Source organism: Macaca nemestrina, chromosome 3, assembly GCF_043159975.1.
Source record: "Macaca nemestrina isolate mMacNem1 chromosome 3, mMacNem.hap1, whole genome shotgun sequence".
NCBI classification, from domain to species: Eukaryota; Metazoa; Chordata; class Mammalia; order Primates; family Cercopithecidae; genus Macaca; species Macaca nemestrina.
In genome coordinates this window covers 31,907,218-31,918,092 of record NC_092127.1, presented here as the reverse complement: position 1 = coordinate 31,918,092, position 10,875 = coordinate 31,907,218, and positions in this window count along the sequence as shown.

Here is a 10,875-nt window from a genome sequence, read left to right as displayed (position 1 = left end):
CCAATGGAGTTTTAAAAGCACAGATAGAACTACCAACACAATTGCCAGCAATTAAAACACCATTCTGTTCATCTTTTCCACCCACAAATTTAATAGCCCTTTTCCATCTTGACTAAGCACTGACTACATATTGCAGTTGTAACTTTTGCAGTTTGAGGTGTGACAACAAAATTAGTACAAATTTCTTTTTCTTCATAATTTCATGGATAGATTTTTTTTCCTTACCATAAATCTTAGAAACCTCAGCATACAATTTTTTTTCTTTCCTTATGAAGTCAAGAACCTTGACATTTTCATTTAAAAAAGTATTTCGTGGCTTTTCTTTGACATATCCAAATTGCCAGCAGCACTAGTCTTGTACTTTAAGATCATTATTAAGTAAAATAAGGGTTACATGAACACAAGCACTGTGATATCATGAAGGTTAATCTGATAACCCATAACTACTGAATGACTAACATATGCAGCATGGATACGCTGGACAAAGGCATGATGCACGTTCGTGGTGGGATGGAGCTGCATGATGCAATTTCATCATGACACTCAGAATAGCATACAGTTTAAAATTTGTAAATGGTTTATTTCTTGAATTTTATATGTAACTTTTTCAGACTACAAGGGTAGTCTGAATTGAATGTTACTACAAGGGTAGTCTGAAACCATGGAAAATGAAACTGCAACTACTGAAAATGAAAAATGAAAATGGCAACTACTGTAGTCAATTTTTTTTATACTTAACATATGAATTTATTTTAAATAATATTTTTGTTCAGTTAAAATGTGAATGAAATCTCTTCTGCATTCAGTGTAATTATGCAGGCACATACTTCTTCATTAGGATTTAGGCTCCAAGTCAATTCATTTTCTGTATTTGAATTTATTGCTATTCCTATGAGGTAATGTCTCAGAAATATTAAATCATTTACCAAGACACACACAGTAAGCTCAAGTTAAAAGAGACTCACATTCAAACTAAAATCTTATTAAAGCATAATAAATGAAATACATTAAAACATAAAAGTATAGATATCCAAAATGCTAAAAGTCTTAAATTTTATAAAATTTTGTTTATAGTCAGAGTTTAATTTGATATGGTGTAATAGTTACATCTTATAAAATTAGCTAATAATATGTAGATCTAAAAGTAACTTTCTTCTCCTAAATGAATTATACAGTACATACTTGAAAAAGTAATCATGCATTCAAATTCCTACACATGTAAATAATTTCAGACTTAAGAGTAAAATTTAGTGAGGATGCTAGACAATACATACTATGTACTAAAATATATATTTTTATTCTATTCTTTTTGATTATCAGGAAAATCTCTGTTACAAAAGGTTAACAAGAGAAAAGCATAAAAATTTAAAAGTTTTACATAACACAAGGGACTTCATAAAACAATGAAGACCCAAAGAAATGGTTAAACCTGAGTGTTTTTATACTAGGTTTGATGAAGAGTGGAAAGTCCTGGAAAAATACGGTAGAACAAACAGGGCATGAGCTAACAGTAAAAAACTGGGGGAAACTTAGCGAGGCTTGCTCATTTGGATTTGGATCTCTCTTGACATCCTTCCATCTTTAGAGACAGGATGCTCTTTCCTCTAGGTATAGGGAGGGAATCTCTCACATGAGGGTCCTATGACCCACTTCAGGGTAGAAGGGAGAAAGAAGGAAAGTCAGAGACTCCTTTCTGCATCTGCCTTTTGTTTCTTCAGCTTAAAATCTTCAATATGCCAACATGCCATATTTTGGAATAGCATATCCTGAACCTCATCACACAATTTCCACTGGAAAAGATCTAAGAAGACTTCACATTTCAAAATTTAAAATGTCACAAGAATTTCTAACAAAGGAGTGTCAGTAGACACACACACACAAAAAAACAGATTAACAACCTGATCAGAAATATATTATACAGGCTGGGTACAGTGCCTCACACCTTTAATCCCGGCACTTTGGGAGGCTGAAACAGAAGGATGGCTTGAAGTCAGGAGTTCAAGATTAGCCTCAGCAACATAGGGAAACCCTTTCTCCAAAAAACCTTGAAAACAAAAAATTAGCAAGCCACAGTGACACATACCTACTTGGGAAGCTGAGGCAGGAGAATTCCTTGAACCTAGGAGTTTGAATTTGTGGTGAGCTATGATTGCAGCATTGCACTCCAGGCTATGTGACAGAGTTAGATCTTCTCTCCAGAAAAAAAAAAAAAAAAAAAAAGAAAAGAAAGAAAAAAAAAGAAATGTATACAATGATACATCTAAAACTATTCAAAGTTAAAAAAGGAAAGATTTACAGAAGAAACAATAACATAAAATGTAAGAAAAGACAACTTAGAATAATACAATTTCTTAAACTAAAAAATATTTTCTCCTAATATGTAAGCTGCCTTTACATTCTGTTGTTGTTGTTTCACTATATTTACTTTGCTGTTAACTTAATGTAGTTCCACTTGTTTATTTTTGCTTTTGTTGTCTAATTTTTTGCCAAAATATACAAAAATATCATTGTCATGGCCAATGTAAAGGAGATTTTCCCCCATGTTTCTTCTAGTTTTATAATTTCAGGACTTACATCCAGGTCTTTAATCCATTTTGAGTTGAGTTTGTGATGTTGGGTAAAGGTCCAATTTCATTCTTTTGTCTGTGGAGATCCAGTTTTCTCAATATCATTTATTGAAGAGATTATTCTTTCTCCATTGTGTCTTCTTTGTGTCCTTGTTGAAAACTAGCTGACCATATGCACTTAGGTTTATTTCTGGTTTATCTATTCTGTCCCATTGCTCTATGTAACTGTTTTTATGCCAACATTATGCCATTCTGATTATTAAGTTTTGTAATAAAATTCGAGATCAGGAAGCATAATGCCTCCCACTGTGCTTTTCTTTTACAAGACATCTCTGGCTATTCAGAGTCACTTGTGGTTCTATATGAGTTTTAGAATTGTTTTTCCTATTCTGTGGGAAAAAACCATGGTTTAATATCCAAAACATATAAGGATGTCACACAATTCAATAGCTAAAGGGAAAAAAGTAGAAAAAGAAAAATATCACCTAAAAAAAATGAGCAAAGTACTTGAATAGGCACCTCGTCAAAGAAGACATAAAACTGGCTAACAGATAGATAAAAATGTGCTCAATATCACTAATCATTAGGAAAATATAAATCAAAACTACAGTGAGATACAACCTCAAACCTGTTAGGGCGTCCATCATCAAAAAGCCAAGAGATAACAAATGTTGGTGAGGGTGTGAAGAAAAAGGAAACTTATACACCATTAGTGGAAATGTAAATTGGTACAGTCATTAGGAAAGACAGGATAAATGTTTATCAAAAAACAAAACATGGAACTTCCATATGACCCAGCAATCTCTTTCTTGGGTATATACCCCCCAAAAATAAAGTCAGCACCTGAGTAGAGATATCTGTCCTTTGACATTCATTGCAGCATTATTCACAATAATCAAGATGTGGAAACAATCTAAATGTCTGCCAAGGGATGAATGGATGTAGATAAAATTTTACCTTAAAAAAAGGAGATCCTTCCTTTTGTGAAAACAAGAATATACCATACTATGATTTGAATGCCCCCCTCCAAAACTCATGTTGATATGTAATTGTTGTAATGGTATTGGCACATAGAGGCTATATTAATTGATTAGGTCATGAGGATTCCACTCTCATGAATGAATTAACGCTGTTATGATAACTGGTTTAGTCATCACAAGTGTGATTCCTCACAAAAATAATGAGTTTGGCCCAATTTTCTCTCTCTGTCTTGTGTGCTCACTTGTCCTTCTGCCATAGGATAACACAGCATAGAGGTCCCCACCAGAAGCTGGCACTGTGCTCTTGGAATTCCCAGCCTCCAGAACAACGAGCTAAATAAATGTCTATTCTTTATAAATTACCCAGTCTGTAGTATTCTGTCATAGCAGCAGAAAACAGACTAAAGCAAACCCGGAAGACATTATCCTAATTGATATAAGCCAGATACATAAAGAAAAATGCTGCATATTCTCAATTGAATCTTAAAAAACTGAACATATAGAAATATAGAGTAAAATGGTGGTTACCAGGAGTGGGGAAGGTGGTAATGAGATGTCCAAAGAACACAAAGTTGCAGTTGTGTAGGATGGATAAATCTAAAAATCTAATGTATAGCATGAGTACTATTGTTAATAATGTTATTTTGCATACTGGAATTTTGCTGAGATTAGATTTTTGGTGCCCTTAACACACACACACACACACGCACACATACACACACATACACATACACAAAGGTAGCTGTGAGGTGATGGACATGTTAATTTGCTTGACCATAGTAACTCTTTTACCACGTATATGTATATCAAACATGTTGTATACCATACATACATATATACAATAAAAATAAAATAAAACAATCAAGGATTCAAAATAAAAATGGATAAATATAAAATAGCAGATGGCCTCATAGCACATTGCCAGAAAATACAGAATTTGTGAATTTCAAGGCAGAATTGAGTAAATTACCCAGCAGGTATTACATGAGATAAACAGGTAGATATATGAAAGTAAAATTTGGAAGCATAACCAATATGAGTGCTATGGAATAAGAAATTTATAATAATTTGACCTTATACAAATGTTGGTAAGTTAGATACATAGAGTCAGATGACCAAAGGGTAGTCATTAAGAAGGAAGAACAAAGGGGAGCTGGTGAAGAAGTGTATGAAAGGCTGTTGCCTTTGAGTCTGGTAGTTATTGCCATTTGTCAATAGATTATGTAGTTGATAAGAACAGCTGAACACAAACCAGGAGAAAGCAATGACAAATGGTACTCAAAAGGATAACCTGGAACCCAGGAGGAAAAACTGGAATTCAAGATGAAAAGCTAAAACCCATGAAAGCAAACTGAAGCTCACATTTTTCTCTGACTGCATTTGATCTTGATGATACAGGTAACATGAATAAGAAATCAGGGCCTTTCACAATGTGCTTAACCCCATTAACAGAGGAGATCTGGGAAAAGCTACAAAAACAGAGCCTGAGTGCTGTATCACATCAAGGTGAAGCAACCAACGTATCACCAATATGGAGATGCTTCAGTAATGCGTAAGACTAGACACTCACCTGCTACTTTACTTCTGCCTTCTAAATCTCATAAATTTCTTTCTTGCAGCCAATGCTAATATGAAACCACAGAAAAAAGTGAATTCTGGGAAAGGTAGTTCTAGCTTAGCTACTTTGACAAAGTACAAACCCACTGCAGCTCTCTTCTTTACAAATTGACACTCATTCTTTGGAACACATTTAATTTGCAAATACATAGTTACGCTTCCATCTATGTAATACTTCCTCTTATAATTGAAAACAGCTAACTCTTACCCTAATATAGTACAAAGTCTCATATGTCACTTTATCTATCTTTGAGTGATGTTCATTCCTCTCCTAGTTGAGCCTCAATCTTTCTTCGATGTCTTTTAAGGTAACACTAATTAAATTATGTGTGCGTGTGTTAACAATCCATATAAATACAATTAACACATACACAAATATGTTAATTTATATTTTACATATTTGTCATACACATATAATTTCACAAATATACAAATATGTATATTTACATATATACATATATATTAAAATATATTCTTTTCAAAAAAGAATACCTCCTAATAAATGCAGTTCTTATTTTTGCAACTAAATACATGATAGTAGCAGATATTTAGAAATGTTCACCTTCTTAACAATTCCTTATTCCTTTTCTCCTCAGAAAGCACCTCAAGCTGGTTATGGTTTCTTCCCTGATGGGGTGACCCAGTGACCCCAAACTTTATTCTTGAAATGTCAAGGTCATTAACCAGCTTCATCGTATTGGGATGCTGTAGTTGGTTATCAATTTTTATCAGAGAAATATGAAGGTATTAAAAGGTGTCCAGGACATTTTCTGACTTCCAAACCCATTTACATATTCAGGTATGCTAGCAACATAATTTTTCTTGACAGTGAGGATCAATCACCCCAGCCAGCATATTAAGCCCCCTTTTTTCCTGATGTCCATTGGTTGGATTGCAGATTCATTATCTTGCTGTGTTTGCTGATGAAAAATATTTCTGTTTTGGAAACTAAGACTTCAAACTCAGCAAAGCACCAATGCACAAAAAAAAAAAAAAAAAAAAAAAAAAAACCATGGGAGGCAATCATATAAGAAGAGTCAGTAGCATTTCTACCACTTGATTCTGAGGCACACTTATGCTGACTATAGGAGAAACAACACTTTTATTCATCACTGATTTAAATTATAAAACGCATCCAGACAGATATAACGCTGACCCTGCAAAGTGTTGTCAATAAGTTGGTGAATCTTCAGAGTGAATATTCCAAAGGCCAATGCACTGTTCTAATTTTTCAGGTACTTCAGACTGATGGAGAACATGGTAAAACCATTGAATTCATGATCATGATCTAATTACCTTAATTCCTTTGCTTATAAAATGAGTTCGTTGGTCAGAAGCAATGCTGTGTACAATACCAAGGCTATGAATATGTCATTTACAGAATGACAAGCCCATCAATTTTGGCAGAAACACTGAGAGCAGAAAAGACAAATTTATGTCCAAAACAACTGATAACACAAGGGTGCTCCCTCCATGATGAATGTGGTGTAGTGCAACCAATTTGCCACAAAGTGATCTGATGGTTGTTCTAGAGAATGGTGTCATGAGGGCTAGTGATGATCTCTGCTACTGATATATTTATTGATATATATGTCAATCAGCAGTTTTTATAGTCAAATTTGCCTTGGTGGGTGTAAATCCACTATATTAAGAGACCTCACTCCAAAGTCAGAGAGTATAAGGATATATGTTTCCCATGTGAATATGCTCACCAAGGAGCAACCACAGGAGGAGAACCTTAATAATCATGTGGATAAAATGATCACTCTGGAATATCAAACAGTACCTTTCCCAGTCACTCATGTCCTAACCAATGGGCTCATAAACAAAGTAGCACTGGATTACAGTGATGGAGGCTATTCTGATATGAAGAGATAAAGACAGCATTTCATCTCAATGATATTTTGTCCCCGAATCCATAACCCCAGTATTATAATGAGAAAATTGTAATTCATGGAGCATGAAACATTTACAAATATATGCTTATATACTTTTGATATGTACAAAATATGCATACCAATAACAAAATCTAGGATACTTTTTACCTATGGGGAGAATGAAAGTGAAATGGGAACAGAGAATACTGATGCTGTCTGTTGAATGTAGTGTAATATGATGAAAATAATAATACATTAAGATTTTTAAAGGCAGATTTTTAAAGTACTTTTTTTACTTTAAATACTTTGAGTTGTCATAAGATAAAAATTTTCAATAAAATTTTCGGTAAAATTTCAATAAAATATAAAAGGACAAATCTAAGAAGAAATCTGAACCAGTTTTGTCACTCATTAGAAGAACAGTAAATCTGCTTGATTTTAGTATTATTTAAACTTACATACTGAACTTGATATTTAGAAGAAAATTAAGATTTTTTTGGCTAAGAAATAAAATATTTTTCATTAAAGACCTATCAAAATTTGGGTTTTATCTTGATTCTAGCCTTTTTTCTATAGATGAAAAACTAGTATCACTCTGATCCAAGGACATGATTGGTTTCTTATTTTTTTAAGTTTTACAAATAATAATTGTAAATATTTATGGGATACAGTGCAATGGCTCATTTTAAATAGATGCTGTGATACTCTGTGTAGCACGAATATATGCTAAGCCTGGCGTAGTGGCTCATGTCTGTAATCCCAGCACTCTGAGAGGCAGAGGCGGGCAAATGTCTTGACCCCAAGAGTTTGAAACCAGCCTGGGAAACATGGGTGAACCCCGTCATATATATATATATATATACACACACACATATATATATACACACACACACACATACATATATATACACACACACACACGGACACACACATACACACACACACATACACACACACAAATTCCAGAAAGTGAATTAAGAATATGGGAAAGGGTTTCTTGAACTTGTGATAATGGGAATGAGGTTGTTCTTTAAGAACTGCAGCAGATATGATATAGACAGATGATACTGATTATTATATGTGGAAATACTCTCAGAGTGTTTATTTCTTTTTAAATTTAATTAAATTATGCTTTATTCATGGTAGTTCCATGTAATTGACTATACATACACTTGAAAATGATGCCCTGTGTTTTCTGGCACCAACAGAAAATTTTCAAGGGGTGAAGACTTAGCCATGTCTAAATGCCCTAGGTTTATTTCTGAATCTCAGTAATGGTGTTTGCTCCTTAAGTAAGCATACTACATTGCTGACTCTTGCACAAAGCACAGATGGTCAGTGCAAAACAGGCACATAAAAAATATTTGATTTCTTAGTTTCCTTTCCTTTCTCACTCTTGATGCATTTTCTTCTTTTTCTGCCAGAGGTATTATCCAATACTTTCTTTAATTAACTCAATTTCATAGCATTTCCCCAGGTTGCCCCGGTCATATATTTCAATCATATCTTCAAAATTACTAAACTAGTTTTATTCAATTCAACTCACCATTTATAGTAACAATAAGAAGACATTTTAATAATAGCTGTGGTTATAAAAAATAAAACATGTATTTTTGTGCTCAAGAAATTTATGACTCATTGGGAGAGAATAATATAATGTGAAAAACTATCTTTAATCAAATAGCATTTTGTTAAGAGTATAGAAAATAAATATCCAATCATTTACACTTCCCAGCAATTTTATGCTCTTTTATAATCTTAACATTCTTCTGAGGACACATTTTTCCACCATATGACAACAATGAGAAATCGACCAGATGGACAGGAAATGGCAAGTACGTTTTTCAAATACATTCATGCTGAAGATAGGCCGGAAAATGCAAAGATCCAGTCAAGTTATTAGTTCATGGCAAACCAGGACATCCTATGTTAGCTAAAGGACAAGTTGTTGTACCTTGCTTCCTCTACCACTAATTCACTAAGTGGAATAGCATTTGGTATGTCTCTTTGTATTTTAGAGAGAATATATACCATGCTAGGGAAAACTTCTCCAATCCATTATCAGGGGATTTGAAAGGCTGTCAATTTCAGGTAATGAATGGCTTGGCTGGTTAATCCGAGGTTGAAAAAAAAGTGTAATAAAAAGATCAGAGATAAAGTCCGGGGAAGAAGAATTTGAATAAACCCATGGAAGTAGCACTATGTGTAAAAATTTATGTGTCTGACATTAATCCCACCAAAGAGCATCCAAACAGGAAAGGCTCAACGACCAGGTAGATGGGATGACATCCTCTCGTTATCAGTGCATCTCTTCCCTCAACAATCTTATTACATACACAAGATAAAGATTCATAAATGGAATCACCATGGTGGCAGAGACGGAGGTCACACTTAGGGTAAACAACACTGGATTAGGTATAGGTACTGCTGAATGCCACACATGCTAGTAGCAGAGACTTACACTTAGCCCTTAGTATGGCAGAAATCTCTCAGGCCAGCCACTTAGTTGCAAGTTGATTATACTGAGACTCTTCTATTTCTGTGTATTAATGCTCTCATCAGATTTGGATGGTAATAATATCCATCTCATATAGCTGTCATAAGAAATAAATGAATTAACAATTGAAGAAATACTTAGAACAGTGCCTGGCACATAATAAGCACTTTGTAAGTTATTAACAATTAAAGAGGGGATGGAGATAAAATTTTCAAAGATTAGGCAAGGAAGGCCTCAGATATGAGGCAAAATTGCTACAGGACCCCTCCACCAAAATTTACAATTTATTTGAGATGTCACAAAGGGCACAGAAAAAGTTGATTAGTGACAGCTTTGTATAGGTTCAAATTCTATGTCTACCACTTACTGTTTGGACTTTGCCTAGACACTTCTCTAAATATCATTTTCCTTTCTGTAAATGGGACAATGGCTCCCTTGCTTTTTTTATTATAAGAATTAGAGGCCAGGCGCGGTGGCTCACGCCTGTAATCCCAGCACTTTGGGAGGCCGAGGTGGGCGGATCACAAGGTCAGGAGATCGAGACCATGCTGGCGAACACGGTGAAACCCGTCTCTACTAAAACTACAAAAAAAATTAGCTGGGCTTGGTGGCGGGTGCCTGTAGTCCCAGCTTCTAGGGAGGCTGAGGCAGGAGAATGGTGTGAACCCGGGAGGCGGAGCTTGCAGTGAGCGGAGATTGCGCCACTGCACTCCAGCCTGGGCTACAGACTGAGATTCCGTCTCAAAAAAAAAAAAAAAAAAAGATTTAGAGACTATTGGCCAGGTGCGGTGGCTCACACCTGTAATCCCAGCACTTTGGGAGGCCAAGGCAGATGGATCACGAGGTCAGGAGCTCGAGACCATCTTGGTCAACGTGGTGAAACCCCATCTCTACTAAAATTACAAAACTTAGCTGGGTGTGGGGGCCCATGCCTGTAATCCCAGCTACTCGGGAGGCTGAGGCAGGAGAACTGCTTGAACTCGGGAGTCAGAGGTTGCAATGAGACGAGATCATGCCACTGAACTCCAGCCTGGCAACACCAGCCTGGCGACAAAGCAAGACTCCATCTTTAAAAAAAAAAAAAAAAAATTAGAGATTATTTATATAGGCACCTACTATAAATCCAACTATTAAGCATTTCATAAATGATACTTCAGAATTATTTCAATTGTTTGAAACAGGACATGCATACTTGAAATATCAGAAGAAGTAGGTAATATGTGATACATTATATAATATGAATAAGAAATACAATTTTTCATAGCCATATATAGTTTTCTTATTTATACCAACTTCAGCTCCCAAACTTTTACCATATGCATGCCATCAGAACTAAT